This window comes from Muntiacus reevesi, chromosome 5 (assembly GCF_963930625.1).
Source record: "Muntiacus reevesi chromosome 5, mMunRee1.1, whole genome shotgun sequence".
Classification (NCBI taxonomy): Eukaryota; Metazoa; Chordata; class Mammalia; order Artiodactyla; family Cervidae; genus Muntiacus; species Muntiacus reevesi.
Window position 1 is genome coordinate 84,974,215 of NC_089253.1, and position 14,519 is coordinate 84,988,733.

General features: G+C 38.3%; 1 non-coding gene across 1 annotated transcript; it reads left to right on the plus strand.

Annotated features, from left to right (window-relative positions):
• Positions 1-13,718: 13,718 nt before the first annotated feature.
• TRNAE-UUC (transfer RNA glutamic acid (anticodon UUC)) lies at positions 13,719-13,791 on the plus strand. The gene has a single exon. It is a non-coding gene; the product is annotated as a tRNA-Glu (tRNA).
• The last annotated feature ends 728 nt before the right edge of the window (positions 13,792-14,519 follow it).

A 14,519-nucleotide genomic window follows, 5' to 3' on the forward strand; every position in this document is an offset into this window, starting at 1 on the left:
CCTTCCTTCAAATAGTTTAAAGACAAGACAAATAGGGGGCTAAATAATACAAGAGATAATAATAATTTGGTGTAAAATAAGAAGCAAGACAGAACATAGAATGTTGTCATGAGTTAGGGAAAGGGAATCATAGAGAGAACTGGGACGATTTTATAGTTTAGAGCATGTCTAGTTAGCAACAAGTTTTGTTAATCATCATTATATAACTAATGTTATTTCCTTGAGTTTTTCCTATCTGAGACTTCAAAGTCCTAATTGTAATAGAAAATAGTCATTTTATGTAGGAATTATTATTATGACACAGTCCTATCAAGTTGCTACTATTAATATCCTAAGTTTATGAAACTCAGAAATATTAAGTAGTTTGGCCAAGATCAAATATCCAATAAGTGGAAAGAGCCACTTCTAAACTTTATGTAAGTAACACAAGAATTTAAGAGTATCTCACATCCACACTCTGGAATAGGAACCAGATGGTTTTCCCTGTAGCTAAGTTAACCATAAATATAAGTGAAAAGTGAAACTGTTAGACACTCGCTTGTGTCCAACTCTTTGTGACCCCATGGCCTGTAGCCCAGCAGGCTCTTCTATCCATGGAATTCTCCAGGCAAGAATACTGGAGCAGGTAGCCATTCTCTTCTCCAGGGGATCTTCCTGACCCAGAGATCACACATGGGTCTCCTGCATTGCAGGCAGATTCCATTATTCTAAAAGAAATGAAGCAGAATGATATATGAAAGTGTGCTACTCCATACTAAAGAGCTGGCTGAGGTAGTCATAACCCCTAACCTGTGTGGCCAAGGGCACCAAATCTAGTACAATCTGGTCAAGTTTATGTATTAGACTTTATGGATCCTTAAACTCAGCAGTTCTCATATCTGGGGGATGCTTTTGCTTCTTTTCTTTGAGGGCTAGTGGGTGAGGTTAGGTACTACTGAGAAAGTGATAAACTCCTGGGTGTCTCCCGTAGTTTCTAATTTAATGATCAGAAATGAAGCTTAGTCATGGTAATCTATTTATTTTTATTTGTAATACATCCAAGTTATCTTAATGTTCATTACTGTTCAAGAACCATTGCTCTAATGCATGTTTCAGGGCAAAACATTTAGGTATGGCATTGGCTTAAGTGACTAAATTAAGACAATTTATAGTGATTTATCACTTGATTTCTAGAGCTGTTTGCTTACTTCTACTAAGAGCTATATAGGGTGCAATCCCTTAACCTAATAAAGTTTCTCATAAACAGAAGTGTATACTTTTGTTCCTATATCTCTCTCCTCAGATGTGCTTTTTTCCAGAAAGATTGTGATTTGCTGCTAAATATGCATATGTGCAAAAATATTCTCTGACAAGAAGCTTATGCTTATGTTCCATATATACCAGCTGATTTGTCCCTGTGACCACCTTTTGCAGTAGTTACATTCCATATTTGATTAAGAAATCTACAAAAGAAATGAAATCACTTTCTTAAGGTCATACAGCTAATACATATTGGAGCTCAGTTTCAAACCAGGTCTGTCTGATTCTAAGTCACTCTGCTTGGATTTTTCCCTCTTTGTCTTCATTTTCTCTACTGCCTCATTCACTATTCAAGTCTTGAGTCCAATAACATTAATTACAAGAATAGGACTGAAAAAGTCATCAACCTTGGTGTTAAGTAGATTTCTAACCAGACTTTCTGCTCAGATATGAGAGTTTTGGATAATTTATTAACTTAATAATGCTTACTAAAAAAACTAACCAGACTTTTTTTTTTTGGTGACCTCAAGTTTCATTATGGAGATTATGCATAAAAATTATTTAATCCTTATTCATTCATGTCATGCTTATTTAATATTATGCTTCTGAGATAAATTCTGACATGTGTAATAATATATCATCTATTTTTAGAAATGTAATATTAATATTATTATGCAATGGTAATGATAACTAAGACATAGTAGTAAATGACTCTGATAATAATAAGTGAAACTTCAGTCATCTTCCTAAAATAGTATAAGATAATCACGTGTAACCAATCCCCTGCCACCTGGAAACCCTTATAGTAATAATTATTATCATCATCATCATCATCATTTGAAAGGTTAAACACCTTCATTTTCACTTTAGAAGTCATCCTGTAACATCCTTCTGATTTTCATACCACTTTGGGGTTTGAAGTTTCCCTGTTAAGAACAGCTTGTTTCTTGCATAACATAATATTAATATCAAGTAAAGCTCTCTGAGTTTTCTTTCAACAGTGGATAGTACAGTTATAGTTCAGATGTCAAATAAATGTGTGTCTTTGAGACTAACTCTTTGGAAATAAAGAAGAAATAATTTTACTGTAAAACAGAGAACACACAACTTTAACACTTTTAAAATGCTGCATAATTGATTAACTTTAACTTTTGTCACACCAAAAATGCTAAGTTATGTGCTCTGAAAGAGTTCAATTTGTTCTCTGATTAAAGATCAAAGAACATTTGATCCTACTCAGAACTGAAGCTAACAAAACTAGTTAACAAAGTTTCTTATAAATAAAATGAGGCTAATATTCAAACCAACTTAACCAATATATGGATAAAATCTATAGTAATCATAACTATACTGTTTTCTTTTTATATGTAACATTTTCATAAACTTATACTTTCAAAAGCAATTTCAAAATTTTTTATTGTAACTTCTAACTGCTTCTATATTACTTATGGGTCAATAAGTGATGGGTATCCTCCTCTTGATGATATTCTGGGTTTAGAAGGAATAGTGAAATGAAAGGATACTTATTTTTAAACTTACTGATAGGACCCTAAGTTTTAGAGATATTCCACTGTTGTCAGTCTCTTAGGAGTAGAACTGAAATAGTCACAACAGAAGAGATCACTCAGATATAAGCTACATGAGGGAATGTATTCCTAATGCTTAGAACATTACTGCACATATAGTAGGCACTCATTTACTAGATTAATGTATGAAAAATGCATATGAATATAATTCAAGATACAAATAAAAGGTACCGTGTGCATTCTCCATGGTTATAAAACCCAACCAGCTCTACAAACTTTATCTATTTGCTATTTTGCAAAATTTTTCCAATTTAATATGTCATCTGTCTCAGCACACTGGCAATATATGCGTGTGAGTGTGTGTGTGTGTGTGTGTGTGTGTGTATAATGAAAGTTGTTCAGTCATGTCCAACTCTTTGTGACTCCATGGACTATAGCCTGCCTGGCTCCTCTGTCCATGGAATTCTCCAGGCAAGAATACTGAAGTGGGTAGCCATTCCCTTCTCCAGGGGATCTACTTGACCTAGGGATCAAACCCAGGTCTCCTGTATTGCAGGCAAATTCTTCATCTGAGCCACCAGGCAAGCCCATATGTATAAGAGTGAAATCAACTATTTATATGTCTGCCTCCTGTGCTAGACTCTGCAGTCTATGTCTTACAAATCTTTGTATCATCAGCATCTAGCTCAGTGACTGACACATGGTAAGAACTATGAAATATTTGTTGATCTAGCCAGCTATGATTTGAATAAGACAATTAACATCTTTAATCATTTTTTGCCTAAAAATAAAATAAGGGTTCTCAGTGCCATCAGTACTTCCACATAGAAGCATCTGGAAATGTGTGGGGACAGGGTTTTTTGTTATCCTAATGCCAGAGATGTATCACTGGCATTATTGACTGGGTACCAGGCAAGCTAAATATACTGCAGTCACTAAGATAATCCCTCACATTGAAGCATCATCCTGTCCAAATTGTCATAGTGAGGCCATTCAGAATTTTAATCCTTAATGTCCTTTCAAGTTTTAAAATTCTAAGCGGAAACTAAATTTTGAAAATTATTACTTTAAAATGCAGACATGAGTGTCAAGTTAAAATCAGCTAAGAAGCTTCCTGTTTTGTTTCCTATTGCCTTTTAGGTGTGTTCCTAGGTGGTGTATTTCTCTCAAGAATAGTATGTGGAATCTATGAGTGAAATGTCTAAATTTTTCTGGTGTGAACGTCAAACCCATGCCCTTTTCCTCACAGATCCAAAACCATCTTATGAAATCTTTTTGGCTCTTGTACATCAACCCGGTTCCAAGTGAGAGGATCTGGGAGATGGAACAGGGCTAAAAGGCTCTCTTATTCTCTCAGCTGCCCCCCTAATTTATCAAAGCCACCAAGACAATGAATCTCCTTCTAATGAATCATGAAAATGATACTTCTTATTCCTCAGACCTCCTGCTCTAGATGGAAAGCTGGTGGTATTTCCTTATCTTGTGGTGACTTGTGGTTATTTGTAACTTGTGCAACTGATGGGAACTCAGATGCAAGGTATGCTCTTTTTTATTTAGTTCTTTCATCACAACCCTTTGATTTTCCTGCTCCTGGGGTAATATTAACAGTGTGAGTAATAGCAAACTTGCCCTTTTGTAAAAAAAATACTAGGTGAAGGAACCATTCAGCATGTGTGGTTACATACAATGTCCAAGTCTATGTTTCTCAACAATGCACCCAAGGGTCAAAAAACTCCGTAAGTCACAGCCAATCTTTGTCACAGACTCCTGTTTCAATTTTACCTATTTGTTAGCTCCCAGCTGAAATGTAATCTTTTATTGCCTAGGTTCTAGAAATTTTTGGTTTTATTATTTTTCTGATTAAAAAAATTTAGCTGTTTTATTTTTTTAATTTTGTTTATATATTTAGTATTAGCTAAATTTAGTCTTAGCTCTTTCATCTATTCATGTATAATTACTCCCCAAGGTAAAGTATATGGTATATATCCACTCACAATTTTCTTCCTAAATAAATGCTATTATAGATTACATCAATTCTCATCAGCATGTTTCTCATAGCCATTCTCTTTCCTTAATGACAAAGCTCTGGGAAACAAAAGTCACTTGGGTTATGCCCCTCTTCTCTCTCCAGGCCCATATCATGTGATGGTTCTAATAGGAAACTATAGCTTACATCTGGTTCTTACTTCAAGATCATTCCACTTAAAATTGTCCATCTATTCCCTTAAATAAGACATCTTGGGGGACTAGTGACTAATCATCCCATGCTCCCACATAATTGTGGTGTCATACATTTGGTATCTTTTTAATTATGGGGGATACTATGACTTAGTAATGGTCATCAAAGGCCTTAACATAGTCAAACAAATTGTTACTGAGTTTATAACCCTAACCAACAACATAACCAAAAGGGGTTAATTAGTCAATACTTGAAGGACATAAAAATTATAATTATGAACTTGTATACTTATTATTATCAAACAAAATTATTTTAATAAGCCCTCTTAACCCTTCATAGACCTTTACCTACACATATTATACAGGTACACCCCTACCCCACTTTTCAAAATTTTGTTTTATGCCACTTTACCTTTACAGAAGATCTACATTAGTACCTTTTTTCACTATCCAAAAGAAATGCAAAGAAGATTTTCACTTTTTTTCATAAAAGTGCATTCAATGTTTTGCATTCAATGTTTGTTTTGCAGGAATCCTTATAGAGGCAACATGTGCCCCAAGCAGGAGAATGACCCTACCAAGCTCCTTCCCTGGGTACTACATTCAGCATAGCATTAAGCCACCACAGCTTTCAACTGTGTCTATAAGCATTTGTACTTCATCTCTATTTATTATATCTGGAGCATCCATTATCAATGTAATTGCTTCTTCCTTTTAAGCCACTGGCTTACAAAAGTTTTCATAAGAATGCTCTGCTTTTGAAAGTGGTAGCGGTGGTTTAGCTGCTAAGTCATGCCAAACTCTTGTCAACCCACATCCCCTGTGTCTCCTGCATTGGCAGGTAGATCCTTTACCCATGGAGCCACCTAGGAAGCCTCATAACAACTCATACAAAGCCTACATAATTTTAATTATCTCATAGTTTATAGCATATATCCTCCAATTATATATAATCTCAACCAAACATGCTCTAACTTAACTCCCAATTAAATGAAATTTTAAAACACTAAAATGTTTCAAAAAATTAAAATTCATGGACTAAAAATTGTTTAATAGATTTAAGCCTACATCTGAAAGTTCTTGGTTCACATACTGTTGAAGCCTAGCTTGGAGGATTTTGAGCACTACCTTGCTAGCATGAGAAATGACTGCAATTGTGCAATAGTTTGAACATTCTTTGACATTGCCCTTCTTTGGGATTGGAATGAAAACTGACCTTTTCCAATCCTGCAGCGACGGCTGAGTTTTCCAAACTTGCTGGCATATTGAGTGCAGCACTTTAACAACATCCTCTTTTAGGATTTGAAATAGCTCAGTTGGAATTCCATCACCTCTGGTAGTTTCTTTGTTCATAGTGATGTTTCCTAAGGCCTGCTTGACCTCACACTCCAGGATGCCTGGCTCTAAGTGAGTGATCATACCATCACGGTTATCTGGGTCATTAATACCTTCTTTGTACAGTTCTGTGTATTCTGGCCATCTCTTCTTAATCTCTTTTGTTTCTGTTAGGTCCTTGCCATTTCTGTCCTTTATTGTGACCATCTTTGCATGAAATTTTCCCTTGGTATCTCTAATTTTCTTGAAGAGGCCTCTAGTCTTTCCCATTCTATTGTTTTCTTCTATCTCTTTGCATCATATATGTGCTAATATACAATATTTTTCTGACTTACTTCACTCTGTATCAGCTCAGTTCAGTTCAGTCACTCAGTCGTGTCTGACTCTTTGTGACCCCATGAATTGCAGCACGCCAGGTCTCTCTGTCTATCACAACTCCCAGAGTTTACTCAAACTCAGGTCTATCGAGTCGGTGATGCCATCCAGCCATCTCATCCCCTGTCGTCCCCTTCTCCTCCTGCTCCCAATCCCTCCCAGCATCAGGGTCTTTTCCAATGAGTCAACTTGTCGCATGAGGTGACCAAAGTATTGGAGTTTCAGCTTCAGCATCAGTCCTTCCAATGAACACCCAAGACTGATCTCCTTTAGGATGGACTGGTTGGATCTCCTTGCAGGCCAAGGGACTCTCAAGAGTCTTCTCCAACACCACAGTTCAAAAGCATCAATTCTTCAGTGCTCAGCATTCTTCACAGTCCAACTCTCACATCCATACATGACTACTGGAAAAATCATAGCCTTGACTAGACGGACCTTTGTTGGCAAAGTAATGTCTCTGCTTTTTAATATACTATCTAGGTTGGTCATAACTTTCCTCCCAAGGAGTAAGTGTCTTTTAATTTCATGGCTGCAATCATCTGCAGTGATTTTGGAGCCCAAAAAAATAAAGCCTGACACTGTTTCCCAATCTATTTGCCATGAAGGGATGGGACCAGATGCCATGATCTTAGTTTTCTGAATGTTGAGATTTAAGCCAACTTTTTCACTCCTCTTTCACTTTCATCAAGAGGCTTTTTAGTTCCTCTTCACTTTCTGCCATAAGGGTGGTATGGTGTCATCTGCATATCTGAGGTTATTGATATTTCTCCCGGCAATCTTGAAGAGATGGGAATACCAGACCACCTGATCTGCCTCTTGAGAAACCTATATGTAGGTCAGGAAGCAACAGTTAGAATTGGACATGGAGCAACAGACTGGTTCCTAATAGGAAAAGGAGTACGTCAAGGCTGTATATTGTCACCTGCTTATTTAACTTATATGCAGAGTACATCATGAGAAATGCTGGGCTGAAAGAAGCACAAGCTAGAATCACTCTGTATAGCAGACTCTAAATCCATCCACATATCTACAGACGACCTAGTTTTGTTCCTTTTTATGGCTGAGTTTTATTCCATTTTATATATGTACCACACATTCTTTATCTGTTCATCACTTGATGGACATTTAGGTTGCTTCCATGTCCTGGCTATTTACCCAATGCTCATTGCAACACTATTTACAATAGGAGTGGGTCAAATAAAATCTTGCTGTAATTATGTCAAAGAGTGTTTTTCCTATGCTTTCCTCTATGAGTTTTATAGTGTCCTGTCCTACATTTAGGTCTTTAATCCATTATAAATTTGCTTTTGTGTATGGTGTTTTTTATTCTTCAATTGGCTTACATGGTGTATCACACTGATTGATTTGCATATACTGAAGAACTCTTGCATCCCTAAGATAAATCCCATTTGATCATGGTGTAGGATCCTTTTAAACTATTGTCAGATTTGGTTTGCTGGTGTTGAGGAATTTTACGTCTATGTTAATCAGTGACATTAGCCTCTAATTGTCTTTTTTAATGATATCTTTATCTGGTTTTCCTGTCAAGGTGATGGTGGCCTCATAGAATGAACCTGGGAGTATTCCTTTCTCTGCAATGTTTTGGAAGAGTTTCAGATGGATAAGTGTTAACTCTTTTCTAAATGTTTGATAGAATTCATCTGTGAAGCCATCTGGTTTTGACTTCTGACATCTTGTCTGACTTTTGTTTGTTGGAAATTTTTAAATTACACTTTCAATTTCAGTACTTGTGATTGGCTTGTTCATATATTCTATTTCTTCCTGGTTCAGTCTTGGAAGGTTGTACCTTTCTAAGAATCTTCCATTACTGCTGGATTATCCATTTCATTGGCATATAGCTGTTTGTAGTAGTCTCTATGATCCTCTTTATTTCTGTGGTATCAGTTGTAACTTCTTTTTCATTTCTAATTTTTTTTATTTGAGTCCTCTCTTTTTGGTTCATCTGGCTAAAGGTTTATCAATTTTGTTTACCTTCTCAAAGAATCAGTTTTCAGTTCATTGATCTTTGCTATTATTTTTTTGGTCTCTATTTCATTTATTTCTGTTCTGATCTTTATGATTTCTTTCCTTCTACTAACTGGGTCTTGTCTCTCTGGTGGGCAGGACCATGTCAAGGGTGTGTTTATAGGTGACTGTGAGCTTAGTTTGGTTTAAGGAACCCTGTCTGCTGAGGTATAGTCTGTTTCTATTCTGCTGGGGTTTAGGCCTGACGCATTCTAGCTCTGGAGCCTGTAGGCTCTGGGGTAGGGCAAAGTCTTGATGACAAAATGGTGACCTCAGGAAGATCTCATGTCAATCAATATTCTCTAGGGCCTCTGCCACCAGTGTTGTTGCCACCTCAATGAGCAGCAGCTGACACCTACCTCCCTCTGAAGATCCTCCAAGATTCATAGGGAAGTCCATTCCTGGCTCCTGTGGATTTTCTGCTTTGTGCTGGGTCCCAGTGTATGTGAAACCTTGTGTACACCCTCCAAGAATGGCATCTTTGTTTCCCCAAACCTATGGAGCTCCTGCACTCAAGCCCCACTGGTCTTTCAAGTCAAAAATATTTTGGGGATTTATACTCCTAATGCCAGCCCCTCAGGCTGAAAAACCTAGTGTGGGGTTCAGGGCTCATTCTTGTGGGAGAACTTCTGTGATATAATTATTTTCCAGTTTATGTGTTGTCCACCTGGCAGATATAGGATTTATGTCATGAAAGTTCCCCCTCCTCCTGCCACCTCATTGTGACTTTTTCTTTGTCTTTGAATGTAAAATATCTTGGTTGGTAGGTTCGTCTTTTTTATTGATGGCTGTTTAGCAGTTAGTTGTGATTTTGGTGTTTTCTCAAGAGAAGGTGAGCTCAAGTCCTTCTACTTCACCCTCTTTTCCAAAATCAAGGAGCTGCTTTTATTTTGGATGTTTGCTGTCTCCTTCCTCCATGTGTTGGCCATGATCCCCTTGATATGAGATGTGTAGGTACAGTGGCCTTTGCACACTTCTACAATAGCAGGGGCATAGTCCAGCACCTGTTCACAGATTCCCTGGGGGCTGGCACTCCCCATGTCCTCCTTGAAGAGTGGGGGCAGGGCCTGGTACCTGCTTATGGATTTCCTAGGGACAGGCATTATCTTCACCCACTCACCCCCAGACAAAGAGGGCAAGGCCTGGAGCCTGCTCCCAGATGTCCTAAGTGCTGGTGCTCTCTGTGCGCTCCCAGGCAGCAGGGGCAGGGCCATCTGTAGTGGCAGCCAGTGCCTACATCTGGAGCTCACAACGGCAGCAGTGACTCAAGCCTGCCTCCAGAGTATCTGTACATCGTATCTTGTTGCCCAGGAGCACTCAAAGGAAAAAGGATCTTCTGGTGGTCTCACCCCTGTCCTCGTGTGCTCCCAATTAATGGTGCCTTGCATCTTGGCAAGTCCGGGGTTCTTTTGAGTACACACTCAGTTGCCACAGCCCAGCCTCTTCATGCTGTTTCCACACAGTCAGTCCTGGTCCTCTCCCTGGGTCTGACCTCTGAAGCCTGAGTTTCAGCACCCAGCCCCTACCCCTGCCGACAAAGTATCTCTGTTTGGGGAGTAGAGGGCTCCAATGTTGACCTTCTGTGCAGGTTACCCTTCATTTGCCTTCCATGATCTGGTTGCCATGCTCTCTCCCAAGGCTCCAAAGCTCCCCCTCTGTCTAGTCTAATTTCCCCACTAGTGAGATTTCCTTGGATGCAAGAACATTTCCTCCTTCATAGCTCCCTCCCTGAGGTGCAGGCCCCATCCAGTTCCTTCTTTTTCCCCCCTTTTGTCCTATTTGGTTATATGGAGGTTTTCTTGTCTTTTCAGAAGCCTAAGGTCTTCTGTTGGTGTTCAGAAGTTGTTCTGTGTGAATCATTCCACTAGTAGAAGGTGAACATTTCCACTTCCTACTCTTTTGCCATCTTGATGCCCATCAGTGTCCACTAAATATTTCATAACACAAGCCACTGCATCTATAGTTCCCATAATGGTTATCAGTATTAAATCAATATATTCTCATCAATGAACAACTACTAAAACTTTTAATCCAACATCTTTTATTACTATAGTAGCCCTTATTATAAAACTCTGATATTCCCCATTCCACTTTTGAGTACCAGAAGTTACACAATGTATTCATTCTACTAATATCAAGCTTAATCTTATCAACATGATGAAACTTACACTTAGATCAATTTTGTATTAAATTCAGAGATGATTCCTTGGAAAAGACCCTGATTCTGGGAAAGATTGAAGGCAGGAGAAGGGGGTGACAGAGAATGAGACAGTTGGATGGCATCACCAACTCAATGAATATGAGTTTGAGCAAACTCTGGGAGATAGTGAAGGACAGGGAAGCCAGGTGTACTGTAGTCCATGGGGTTGCAAAGAGTCAGACATGACTTAGCGACTGAACAACAACAACAACAAATCTAGATATATTAACTGTTGCTGTAGTATCAATTACAGTTAGTATACTGAGCAAGGTTCAACCAAATACAATTTTTAAAATCTGGTCTATTTATCAACTGGCCATATTCTAATAATCTTTTTATAGTAATATCTATTATGATCAGGAGCTTTGGCAGTTGATTAGTATATACCATTAGTAATTAGAGATACTGATATAGCATCTCCTATAAATAATGTAAGCTTTACTTCACCCATCATCACTCTTAGCGATTCCCAGATGGCCCACTGATAAACGATTTGTCTATTAATGCAGGAGACAAGGGTTTGATTCCTAGGATGGAAAGATCCCTTGGAGGAGGAAAAACTATCCTTAACCAGTAATTTAACTCATGAAGGACCTTCAATAGATCTAACTTTTCACTACATTTAGCAGTTGACTCATCAGTTTTAGGTGCAATCAGTTTTATTGCTAGAATTATCGATATAAAACCACCAGTCACATCTCAGCATCAAATACCACAACCGTTTGATCCATTCTAATTACAGCTGTATTTTTACTACTTTAACTCCCAAAACTAACAGCTGGTATTACTGTATTATTTATCTTTCCTTCAGTTCTCAATGATAAACATACTGGGTAAAGTATCCTAGATTATAAGGTTTTCTCTTTCAGCAGAGATAAACTATCCCTGTTCCATTAGGTTTTCTTTCAGGGGGTTTTCTTATTCTTTCACTTGAAATACATTCTTTCATGTTCTCATTTTGTTTAACTTCATCTCTCTCTATGAATTAGGTGAAACAGCTACCTATTCCAGTCTTGAGGGGTGTCTATGTGGGAGCATTTCTTTGCAGTCAGCATGTGATCAGTGGCCTTGGTGGGTGAGTTGCAGTGTCAGGAATCAGTGATCTCTTACACAATAGGATTCAGAGAGTTTTCTGGGATTCAACTGGTCTTGAAGGGAACGTGTAAACAGGGGAACATGTTAGTTAAGGACATGTTTGACTTGGATTTGTCTTTACTTAGTTGGACTTTTTACTTTCATTTTACATCATTCTTGGCCATTGTCGCAGCCTTTTGGGATTCATGATCTCTGCATATAAGCAGATAAATAAACAGATGGAGCTAATAATTATTGTCCCAGATAATGGGTGACATTCGCAGCCATACCTCCATTAGTTGAAGAGTAATTCTGCCTTCTTCTCATTTCAGAGGCAAGCAGGAGTGTGATGAACACCCACTACAGAAGAATATATCAGGATTGCTAAACTGAACTGGAAAAGGCATACGTATTTTGAAACTTTTTTCCCTAGGAAATTTCTTAAAAAACACAACGACATGCTCATACTTTGAAGCATTTTAGTACCTTCACTTCACAGAAGACCCGTGGTACCCCGAGCAGTGGTTCAGGGCTGTTTAGAACAGGGCTGTTTCTCTAAAGCAGGGACAGACCCGGCCAAGTCTCACCCCACTTGTTTTGTACAGCTTGCAAGCCAAGAGTCACTTTTACATTTTGAAATAGTTGGAAGAAAATCAAAGGATAATATTTCATAACACAGAAAAATTATATGAACTTCACATATCAGTGTCTATAAGTAAGTTTTCTGAGAACACACCCATGTCCACCAATTTTCTATGGCTGTTTTCACATGACAGCACAGAGTGGAATCATTGCAACAGAGACTCTATGGACTACAAAGAAAAAGTATCTAATATCTGGCCTTTGGCAGAAAAACTTTCTCAACCTCAGCTCTAGAGTTCATGTGAGGAAAGGAGACATTGAATCCCCCGGGTACTACAAAATGAGCACCTCTTTACAAGCTTGTAGATGCATCTTTCTATGCAGTTATGGGGGCCATACAAGACAAAGAACAGAGAAAAGAGAGAGAGCTAGTAGGGTCTAGGCACTCAGCACCAACATTCCTTCAGGAAATCAGTTGGCATTCCTCTCATGGAAGCACCCACTTTTAAACTATCACCTAGAACCTTGAAACTACAGGATTCAGGAGAAGAACAGATGAATAGAGTGTATAGGCAGAGTGGCCAGGAATTAACAGTAATCTTACGATTCAGCAGGGACTCCTCTTTGGGGGTGCCACACTCTCTAAGCTAAATTGTTCTTCCTAATGTTCTCTCTCACCCAGCCCCACTCCAGAGATCCTGAAGGAAACCACACAAAGGAGTGTGGAAAAGAGGAGGTGATGACACAGGGAGTGGCCACTCCTCCAATCAGGGCCTGGGCATTTGGGATTCTGAAGATGAGAGGGTTTTGCAGAAAACTGCAGCAACCAAAAACTAGGCTGAGGTGCCAGGGAGAGAGAATGGGCTAGTTAACGGGTACACCACAGATGAAATACACTCCTATAAAGCGCAGAAAGAGGAAGAGTAGCCGTTTTTACCTTGTGGAGAGATGATAGCATCAGAGGCCAAGATAGAACTGGATGTGATGTGCACACCCTTAGACAAAAAAAGGCTATACAGAGAGTACTGCTTCCTCAGGAAGGTATCTGTGATCACTATAGTTTGTGTAGCATTAAAAACTAAAAAGAGCTCTATATAAAATGAGAGGAGATAAACTCATGTGATCTGAATTGCAGCCTAGAAAATTTAGTGAACCTGTGATTTTAAAAAGTTGTTCTGAGAAATTCCCTGGTGGTCCAGTGGTTAAGACTCTGCACTTTCACTGCAGGGGACACAGGTTTGATCCCTATTCAGGGAATTAAGATTTTGCATGCCAAGCAGCACAGTAAAAAGATTTAGTCAAGTGCTCGGACCTGGTGCACTGAGAAGACCCAGAGGAATCGGGTGGAGAGGGAGGTGGGAGGGGGGATCGGGATGGGGAATACGTGTAACTCTATGGCTGATTCATATCAATGTATGACAAAACCCACTGAAATGTTGTGAAGTAATTAGACTCCAACTAATAAAAAAAATAAATTAAATTAAATTAAAAAGTGGTTTCTTCTTACTTACAATGCACATTTACTATATTGCTAACTGTATGTGAGATTTATATATATATATGTATAAATATAAATACATTTATATCCTCTAAGTTTATGACAATTGAGCAAGAAATAGTAGTAGTGTAGATCTTCATTTGATTAATGAATAAAACAAGAATTGAAGAGACTTAGTGACTTGCCTGATGTTGCACTGCTATAAGTGACTGAACTAAGATCTGAGGTGCTTCTGACTCTCCACTTTACTATATTCACTTAAGAGATGAGGATTACCATATCCAAAAGACACAAAGGGCAATTTCTCCAGAGTTAAATATATGTCAGTTTATGCTAAACACTGTCTGCTTAATGAGGAGAATAATTGAGGCATCAATTTTAAAATAATTGAGGTATCATAATTTTAAGGAACACGATTAGTAGAAAAACAATTTTTACAAACTTCAATATACCTCATGACTGGGAGTTAGGTATAGTTTATTTAGTC